The sequence below is a fragment of the Prunus avium genome, chromosome 8, assembly GCF_965620075.1.
Source record: "Prunus avium chromosome 8, drPruAviu1.hap1.1, whole genome shotgun sequence".
NCBI lineage: Eukaryota > Viridiplantae > Streptophyta > Magnoliopsida > Rosales > Rosaceae > Prunus > Prunus avium.
Window position 1 is genome coordinate 10,964,374 of NC_142291.1, and position 11,157 is coordinate 10,975,530.

At 37.3% G+C, this 11,157-nt stretch overlaps 1 non-coding gene across 1 annotated transcript; it reads right to left on the bottom strand.

Annotated features, from left to right (window-relative positions):
- Positions 1-934: 934 nt before the first annotated feature.
- LOC148292265 (small nucleolar RNA R71) lies at positions 935-1,041 on the bottom strand. Its single transcript, XR_015827236.1, has one exon. It is a non-coding gene; the product is annotated as a small nucleolar RNA R71 (small nucleolar RNA).
- Positions 1,042-11,157: the final 10,116 nt, after the last annotated feature.

Consider the following 11,157-nt stretch of genomic DNA (forward strand, 5'->3'; position numbering starts at 1 on the left):
CAATGCCTTAGTGTTTTAATCAATTAAATTTTCTCTAAATCAAATCTTGCATAAATCTACTTTTCAATCATAATTGTTCTTTTTCAGCTCTGCTATCTTTACACCGCTCTCTGTGGATACGACACTCGGACTTCCGAGCTACACTGCTATACGACACCTCCCTTGGGTTTTGCAAAGTGGTGCGAACAAATTGGCGCCGTTGCCGGGGAGCGGCTTGTCAAAGAGTACAGAGATCCCCTTGGTCAGAGGTTTGCTGGTTATGTGAAATTCTTCACATATGGTACACTCTTTCCAACTTTCATCTTATTGTTAATTTTTTTTTTAAAATTTTTTGTTTTATTTTGTTTTTGTTTTTGTTTATTTATTTATTTACTTTATGCGACCTAGAGATCATCTAGGAAGATTTGTCAAAAAGTCTGAAACTGTTAATTCTGCTTCAACTTCTTCAACTGAAATATCCAACAAATCTGAAAGCATGGCAGCAATTGTGAATGATGAACAAGAAATTGCGAATAATGAACGAGAGATTAATGCTCAGATTGTGAATGATGAAATGAGAGAAGAAGTAGTTGCACCTAGGACTTTAGAGACATTTTTGCATCCTATTCGTGCACCAAATCCTTCATGCATCATGTTTCCACCTAACATGCCAAATTATGATTTCAAACCTGGAATGATTCAATTACTACCTATTTTTCATGGCATGGAAAGTGAAAATCCTTATGTGCATGTTAGGGAATTTGAAGAAGCAATTGGCACCTTTTACAATGTTCAACTTGATAGGATTAATTTCATAAGGTTGAAATTTTTTCCTTTTTCCTTAAAAGAAAAGGCTAAAGGTTGGTTGTATTCATTAAGGGCTAGATCCATAGGTTCTTGGGGGGAAATGACTCAAGCATTTTTCAACAAGTATTTTCCTAATCACAAGACGATTGCTCTTAAGAAAAGAATCTCAAATTTCTCTCAAAAGGAAAATGAAACTTTGAATCAAACTTGGGAAAAATTTAAAGAGCTTTTGAATTTGTGTCCACACCATGGCTTTGAAAACTGGCGTCTTGCTAGTTATATCTATGAGGGACTTCTCCCCCGTGATCGCCAATTTGTTGAGTCTATGTGTAATGGAAATTTTATGCAAAAAGACCCTGATGATGCCTTAGAATTTTTGGATGAAATTGCTGAAAAAGCTCATCAATGGACTGTCCCCAGTCTAGTTGAGACCACTGATCGTTCAAGAATTTCCACATCTTCTACTAATAAAGGAATTTATCAATTAAAAGAAGAAGATGATTGGAAATTAAAATTTGAGGTTTTGACTAAAGAGATAGCTGCTTTGAAAACGGAAAAATCAAATTTGCCTCAACCTGTTTTTCAAGCTGATGTTAATCAAGTATGTGATTCTTGTTATGAGATTGGTCATACTATTAAAAATTGTCCAATTTTTCAGGAAATGAAAGGAGCTTATGAGGAGCGTTGTGCTGCTGTTGGAAACTTCAAACAACAATATTCTCCTTTTTCCAACACTTACAATCCAGCAACAAGGAATCATCCAAACTTTCGTTGGAGCAATGATTCACAACCTCAGGTAAGTGATAGAAATTCTTTCAATCATCAATTTCCTACAACTAACGCATTTAATGCCAGACCCTCTTTGAGCGATACTCTTCAAGCATTTATGCAGGAACAGCAGAAGCAAAATCAAAGGTATGATACCTTGTTTGGTCAAATGGTTGAAGAAAATAAAGAAATTAAAAGCCAAATTTCTAAATTGACAAATTCTTTTGCAATAAATGAAAAAGGAAAATTTCCTTCTCAAACTCAACCAAATCCAAGGAATGTTAATTCGTGTGAAACCGCAATTGAACATGCTAAGTCTGTCATTGCTCTTAGAAGTGGTAAAATAATTGATAACACACCTTCACCGAAGGAAGTTGAAAAATCTAAGAATAATGATAAACTTAACATGTCCAACTTGAATGAATCAAATGAATATCATTTTCCTGCTCCTTTTCCCCAAGCTTTAAATCCTCCAAAGAAATTGAATCAAAATTCTGAAATTTTGGATGTTTTTAAAGAAGTCAAAGTTAATATTCCTCTGTTAGATGCTATTAAACAGATCCCTTCTTATGCTAAATTTTTAAAAGATCTGTGCACTTTTAAAAGAAAGCATCAGGTGAAGAAAACTGCATTTTTGACTGAACATGTGAGTGCATTGTTGCAACATAAGGTCCCTCCTAAATACAAAGATCCAGGAAGTCCCACTCTTTCATGTGTAATTGGAAAAAATTACATCAATTGTGCTTTGCTTGATTTGGGGGCTAGTGTAAATTTATTGCCATATTCAGTATATTTGCAGTTAGGTCTTGGTGAATTGAAGCCCACAATAATGAAGTTGCAACTTGCTGATCGTTCCATACGAGTACCGAGAGGGGTAATTGAGGATGTATTGGTCCAAGTGGATAAATTTTACTACCCTGTTGACTTTGTTGTTTTGGATACACAACCTGTTTTGCATTCTAAAAATGAAATTCCTGTCATTTTAGGACGTCCCTTCCTTGCTACATGTGACGCACACATTAGTTGCAGAAGTGGGGTAATGAAACTCAGTTTTGGTAACATGACATTGGAAATTAACATTTTTAATGTTTTCAGGCGACCTTATGAAGATGATGAATGTGCAGTGGTGAACTTGATTGAAGGTCTTGTGCAAGATCAATTTGAGAAGACCAGTATTTCTGAACCTCTAGAGTCTCTTTTATTGAATTCTAAAGAATCTGAATTACTTGAGGATCCGGAAATTGCTTATCTTAATCCATTGTTTAATTCCTTGCAGGTTGATAAATGGACACCAAAATTTGAGAAGCTTCCACCTCGGAAGGAAAAGACATTGCCATCAAATGTGGAAGTTCCTAAGCTGGAATTGAAGCCTTTACCCACAGGACTTAAACATGCATTCTTGGGGTCCAACAACACTTTTCCAGTGGTAATATCTTCTGAACTTGACTCTTTGCAAGAAGGTAAGTTACTTAATGTGTTAAATTCTCATAGATCTGCCATTGGTTGGACTCTTGCTGACATTAAGGGAATTAGTCCTCTTGTTTGTACTCATAAAATATTTTTAGAGGATGAAGCCAAGTCTTCCAGGGAGGCACAGCGTAGGTTAAACCCAATCATGAAAGATGTTGTTAAAACTGAGGTGTTGAAATTAATAGATGCAGGTATTATTTATTCCATCTCTGATAGTAAATGGGTAAGTCCTACTCAAGTTGTACCTAAGAAATCTGGCATAACTGTGGTTGAAAATGATAAAAATGAATTGATACCTACTAGAGTTGTTTCAAGTTGGCGCATGTGCATTGATTATAGAAAGCTAAATTCTGCAACTAGAAAAGACCATTTCCCTTTACCTTTCATTGATCAAATCTTAGAAAGGGTAGCCGGTCATGAATTTTATTGCTTCTTAGATGGATACTCAGGTTATTATCAAATTGAAATTGCCATTGAAGATCAAGAAAAAACTACTTTTACATGTCCTTTTGGTACTTTTGCTTTTCGTAGAATGCCTTTCGGATTATGTAATGCTCCTGCTACTTTTCAAAGATGCATGATCAGTATTTTCAGTGATATGGTTGAGCAATTTCTTGAAGTTTTCATGGATGATATATCTGTTTTCGGTGATTCTTTTGATAATTGCTTGAGTAATTTGGAAAAAGTGTTGGTTCGATGCCAAGAGAAAAACTTTGTTTTAAATTGGGAGAAATGTCATTTTATGGTTTCTTCTGGAATTGTTCTTGGTCATATTGTTTCATCTAAAGGAATTGAAGTGGATAAAGCTAAAATTGAATTAATTTCAAAATTGCCAGTTCCAAAAACTGTTAAAGATGTCAGATCATTTTTAGGTCATGCTGGTTTTTACAGGAGATTTATTCAGAATTTTAGTGCAATATCTAGACCCTTGTGTAATCTCCTATTAAAAGCCAGTAAATTTGAATGGTCTGATTCATGTCAAAAGGCTTTTGATAAATTAATTGAAATGCTCACATCTGCTCCAATTATGCAACCACCTAACTGGACTTTACCTTTTGAAATTATGTGTGATGCCAGTGATTTTGCGGTTGGAGCTGTTTTGGGGCAAAGAAAGGATAAGAAGCCACATGTCATCCATTATGCAAGCAGAACCTTGAACAGTGCTAAGATGAATTATTCTACAACTGAAAAAGAACTCCTTGCTGTGGTATTTGCTTTGGATAAGTTTCGTGCTTATATAGTTGGATCACCTATTGTTATTTTCACTGACCATGCAGCTTTAAAATACCTTTTTGAAAAGAAAGATGCTAAAGCTCGACTGATTAGGTGGATCCTACTACTTCAAGAATTTGACATCACAATCAAAGACAAAAAGGGAGTAGAAAATGTAGTGGCTGATCATTTGTCTAGATTGAGTTTTGAGGATTCCATTGAAACATTGCCAATTAATGATTCTTTTCCAGATGAGCAATTATTTACTATTTCGGAATTACCTTGGTTTGCTAACATTGTTAATTTTCTTGCTACAGGTAAAATTCCATCTGATTGGACTGCTCAAGACAAGAGGAAATTTCTTGCAGAGGATGACACGGTTCACTTGGAGAATCCTGTTTATCAGGATTGAATTTTCAGACTATCTTTACTTGGTATCATGCTCGACCTAATCGCTTCAAGGGGGAGCATTCCAATCCTTTCTCTTTACTTATTTTGTTATTATTTTAAGTTGTTTTTTTTAATAATTAAAATAATATGAGTTGACTTTTGGTAACTCCAGTGAGCTTCTCTGTCAATACAGTGTCTAGGAGTTCTTTAGGCGACACTTTCGGTGTCTAAGAAGTTTGGGTTTTAAGTGGGACCATTGTGACCCCTCCAACCTTCCCGAAACCCCTGGCTGTCTTTTCTGAGGCCCTTAACTGGTCATCCATGAGTTGCTTGTATACTTGTGTGATTAAGGGTTCCTGTTTCTTTTGTTTGTTTGTTATTTGTTTTGTAATTGTATTTTCTATTTATTTTGTATTTTAATTCTTTTTTTTTTAATTTACTTTAATACCCTTCATTTGTTGTTATAACATTGCTTATTTCTGAGTTTTACACATTGAGGACAATGTTTCATTCAAGTTGGGGGGGAGTGGAATTAGTTATCACAATTTGTTTCTAAAATTTTCTCACCAAAAAAAAAAAAAAACCCCTCTATGCTTGTTGTCATCGAAATATATTTGCATTAAATTGAGATTTGATATTCATGCATGAGTTTAAAATTGAGAACACTTGAGCGATACGATAACTAATCCAATCTTTAGTCTTTTTCATTTATTTCTACTTAATGAATGATTTATGAGCTAAGCTTTGAAAAATTCACTCACACTAATGCGCTTGAGAAGATAGAGTTTGAGATTGATTATATTTATCTTTGTTGTCTTAAAAAAAAAAAAAATAATAATAATAAAAATAAAAAAGAATAAAAAGAGAACTTTCACTTAGTAACCGGGCCTCTTGCCTAATCAGTAGTGAGTGTTCGCGTCAAACCGTGAAGTTCTTAAAAAAATAAAAATTGCATGTGTGACTTGTTTAGCTTTGTAGCCTTTTTAACTCGACTTATTAAGCTCATCGGGGTGTTTCAACACCTAATGCCTTAAAGCCTTTGTGTTTGAGAGTCATTAGCCTAACACTCGCTACATGGGTTAATTAGAAAGCTTAAGGGAGCTAAACATTGCACAGTCCACATAATAGCATGTATATATTTATTTTATAAAAAAAAATAAAAAATAAAAAAAATCTAAGATAGCAAGGATGGTGTGATTATGATTGAATTTTTGTCTTCTCAACTGTGTTAGTTCACTTTACACCAAAGCAAGCAAATGAAAAGTTTATTAATGGTGATAAATGACTTTGACTTTAGACTGGGAGAACTTAAAGTTTTGGATTTGTGTTCGCTCTTTTAAATTTGTTCATGAATTGAGAATCTTAGTTTTTGAGCTTTAACATTCTTGATGATGATTTGACAGGAGAGTTACTTAAAATTTCAGATGTTTGTGGGTATCATCCCTGAAAACCCTCACGAGACTATAACTCGTCCACTAGGGGAACCTAGGGGTTTAAAGGCTTATTGCATACGCTAAATGCAATCGAGATCCCTGCGAAAGTGGCTTAGTTAGTTTTCATTTATGCTTAGCTTTTCATTTTAGTTTGCTCGAGGACTAGCAAATTATAGGTTTGGGGGTATTTGATGAGCACATAATTATTACAAGTTTTATCCCTAAATATATATTTGTTAGTACTGTAATTTATTTGATCTTGAGCTATTTAGGCTAAAGTTTGGTTTTTATAAATTTGAGCATTATGCTAATAAAAGTATTGGAAATTAAAAAGGGCTTTAATTATTTTGAACAACTACAAAGGAAAATATTTTGTAAATCAAATTATTAAGAGTTGCATGCTTATGTTAAAAGTGGAACCCCAATGCATTAGTGTTTTAATCAATTAAATTTTCTCTAAATCAAATCTTACATAAATCTACTTTTCAATCATAATTGTTCTTTTTCAGCTCTGCTATCTTTACACCGCTCTCTGTGGATACGACACTCGGACTTCCGAGCTACACTGCTATACGACACCTCCCTTGGGTTTTGCAAAGTGGTGCGAACACCAACCACTCCAATTCGGAACGAACTGCCGTTGAACTTGAATTGTCCAATTTCTCACACCTATTGATTTCGGATCGAGCCCAAAACTTGGGCAACATCATAATATGGTGGGAGGAGTCATTTGGTGAGTTTTGAGTGAAATCCAATCGCTAGAAGTATGGAATACACCAACCACTCCAATTAGGAACGAACTGCCGTTGAACTTGAATTGTCCAATTTCTCACACCTATTGATTTCGGATCGAGCCCAAAACTTGGGCAACATCATAATATGGTGGGAGGAGTCATTTGGTGAGTTTTGTGTGAAATCCAATCGCTAGAAGTATGGAATACACCAACAACTCCAATTTGGTACGAACTGCCGTTGAACTTGAATTGTCCAATTTGAAACACCTATTGATTTCGGATCGAGCCCCAAACTTGGGCAACATCATAATATGGTGGGAGGAGTCATTTGGTGAGTTTTGAGTGAAATCCAATCGCTAGAAGTATGGAATACACCAACCACTCCAGTTAGGAACGACCTGCCGTTGAACTTGAATTGTCCAATTTGGAACAACAATTCATTTCGGATCGAGCCCAAAACTTGGGCAACATCATAATATGGTGGGAGGAGTCACTTGGTGAGTTTTGAGTGAAATCCAATCGCTAGAAGTATGGAATACACCAACCACTCCAATTAGGAACGAACTGCCGTTGAACTTGAATTGTCCAATTTCTTACACCTATTGATTTCGGATCGTGCCCCAAACTTGGGCAACATCATAATATGGTGGGAGGAGTCATTTGGTGAGTTTTGAGTGAAATCCAATCGCTAGAAGTATGGAATACACCAACCACTCCAATTAGGAACGAACTGCCGTTGAACTTGAATTGTCCAATTTCTCACACCTATTGATTTCGGATCGAGCCCAAAACTTGGTCAACATCATAATATGGTGGGAGGAGTCATTTGGTGAGTTTTGTGTGAAATCCAATCGCTAGAAGTATGGAATACACCAACCACTCCAATTTGGAACGAACTGCCGTTGAACTTGAATTGTCCAATTCGGAACACCTATTGATTTCGGATCGAGCCCAAAACTTGGGCAACATCATAATATGGTGGGAGGAGTCATTTGGTGAGTTTTGAGTGAAATCCAATAGCTAGAAGTATGGAATACACCAACCACTCCAATTAGGAACGAACTGCCGTTGAACTTGAATTGTCCAATTTCTCACACCTATTGATTTCGGATCGAGCCCAAAACTTGGGTAACATCATAATATGGTGGGAGGAGTCATTTGGTGAGTTTTGAGTGAAATCCAATCGCTAGAAGTATGGAATACACCAACCACTCCAATTAGGAACGAACTGCCATTGAACTTGAATTGTCCAATTTCTCACACCTATTGATTTCGGATCGAGCCCAAAACTTGGGCAACATCATAATATGGTGGGAGGAGTCATTTGGAGAGTTTTGAGTGAAATCCAATCGCTAGAAATATGGAATACACCAACCACTCCAATTAGGAACGAACTGCCGTTCAACTTGAATTGTACAATTTGTAACACCTATTGATTTCGGATCGAGCCCAAAACTTGGGCAACATCGTAATATGGTGGGAGGAGTCATTTGGTGAGTTTTGATTGAAATCCAATTGCTAGAAGTATGGAATACACCAACCACTCCAATTAGGAACGAACTGCCGTTGAACTTGAATTGTACAATTTCTCACACCTATTGATTTCGGATCGAGCCCAAAACTTGGGCAACATCATAATATGGTGGGAGGAGTCATTTGGTGAGTTTTGAGTGAAATCCAATCGCTACAAGTATGGAATATACCAACCACTCCAATCAGGAACGAACTGCCGTTGAACTTGAATTGTCCAGTTTCTCACAACTATTGATTTCGGATCGAGCCCCAAACATGGGCAATATCATAATATGGTGGGAGGAGTCATTTGGTGAGTTTTGAGTGAAATCCAATCGCTAGAAGTATGGAATACACCAACCACTCCCATTAGGAACGAACTGCCGTTGAACTGGAATTGTCCAATTTCTCACACCTATTGATTTCGGATCGAACCCCAAACTTGTGCAACATCATAATATGGCGGGAGGAGTCATTTGGTGAGTTTTGAGAGAAATCCAATCGCTAGAAGTATGGAATACACCAACCACTCCAGTTAGGAACGAACTGCCGTTGAACTTGAATTGTCCAATTTCTCACACCTATTTATTTCGGAACGAGCCCAAAACTTGGGCAACATCATAATATGGTGGGAGGAGTCATTTGGTGAGTTTTGAGTGAAATCCAATCGCTAGAAGTATGGAATACACCAACCACTCCAATTAAGAACGATCTGCCGTTGAACTTGAATTATCCAATTTGGAACACCAATTGATTTCGGATCGAGCCCAAAACTTGGGCAACGTCATAATATGGTGGGAGGAGTCACTTGGTGAGTTTTGAGTGAAATTCAATGGCTAGAAGTATGGAATACACCAACCACTCCAATTAGGAACGAACTGCCGTTGAACTTGAATTGTCCAATTTCTCACTCCTATTGATTTCGGATCGAGCCCCAAACTTGAGCAACAACATAATATGGTGGGAGAAGTCATTTGGGGAGTTTTGTGTGAAATCCAATCGCCAGAAGTATGGAATACACCAACCACTCCAATTTGGTAAGAACTGCCGTTGAACTTGAATTGTCCAATTTGGAACACCTATTGATTTCGGATCGAGCCCCAAACTTGGGCAACATCATAATATGGTGGGAGGAGTCATTTGGTGAGTTTTGAGTGATATCCAATCGCTAGAAGTGTGGAATACACCAACCACTCCAATTAGGAACGAATTGCCGTTGAACTTGAATTGTCCAATTTCTCACACCTATCGATTTCGGATCGAGCCCAAAACTTGGTCAACATCATAATATGGTGGGAGGAGTCATTTGGTGAGTTTTGTGTGAAATCCAATTGCTAGAAGTATGAAATACACCAACCACTCCAATTTGGAACGAACTGTCGTTGAACTTGAATTGTCCAATTTGGAAGACCTATTGATTTCGGATTGAGCCCAAAACTTGGGCAACATCATAATATGGTGGGAGGAGTCGTTTGGTGAGTTTTGAGTGAAATCCAATCGCTAGAAGTATGGAATACACCAACCACTCCAATTAGGAACGAACTGCCGTTGAACTTGAATTGTCCAATTTCTCACACCTATTGATTCCGGATTGAGCCCAAAACTTGGACAACATCATAACAGGAGTCATATGGTGAATTTTGAGTGAAATCCAATAGCTAGAAGTATGGAATACACCAACCACTCTAATTAGGAACGAACTGCCGTTGAACTTGAATTGTCCAATTTGGAACTCCTATTGATTTCGGATCGAGCCCAAAACTTGGGCAACATCATAATATGGTGGGAGGAGTCATTTGGTGACTTTTGTGTAAAATCCAATCGCTAGAAGTATGGAATACACCAACCACTCCAATTAGGAACGAACTGCCGTTGAACTTGAATTGTCCAATTTGGAACACCTATTGATTTCGGATCGAGCCCCAAACTTGGGCATCAACATAATATGGTGGGAGGAGTCATTTGGGGAATTTTGAGTGAAATCCAATAGCTAGAATTATGGAATACACCAACCACTCTAATTAGGAACGAACTGCCGTTGAACTTGAATTGTCCAATTTGGAACTCCTATTGATTTCGGATCGAGCCCAAAACTTGGGTAACATCCTAATATGGTGGGTGGGTTCATTTTGTGAGTTTTGAGTGAAATCTAATTGCTAGAAGTATGGAATACACCAACCACTCCAATTAGGAACGAACTGCCGTTGAACTTGAATTGTCGAATTTCTCACACCTATTGATTTCGGATCGAGCCCAAAACTTGGGCAACATCATAATATGGTGGGAGGAGTCATTTGGTGAGTTTTGAGTGAAATCCAATCGCTAGAAGTATGGAATACACCAACCACTCCAATTTGGAACGAACTGCCGTTGAACTTGAATTGTCCAATTTCTCACACCTATTGATTTCGGATCGGGCGCAAAACTTGGGCAACATCATAATATGGTGGGAGGAGTCATTTTGTGAGTTTTGAGTGAAATCCAATCGCTAGAAGTATGGAATACACCAACCACTCCAATTAGGAACGAGCTGCCGTTGAACTTGAATTGTCCAATTTCTCACACCTATTGATTTCGGATCGAGCCCAAAACTTGGGCAACATCATAATATCGTGGGAGGAGTCATTTGGGGAGTTTTGAGTGAAATCCAATCGCTAGAAGTATGGAATGCCCCAACCACTCCAATTAGGAACGAACTGCCGTTGAACTTGAATTATCCAATTTGTCACACCGATTGATTTCGGATCGGGCCCAAAACTTGTGGAACTTCATCTTATGGTGGGAGGAGTCATTTCGTGAGTTTTGAGTGAAATTCAATCGCCAGAAGTACGGAATACACCAACCACTCCAAT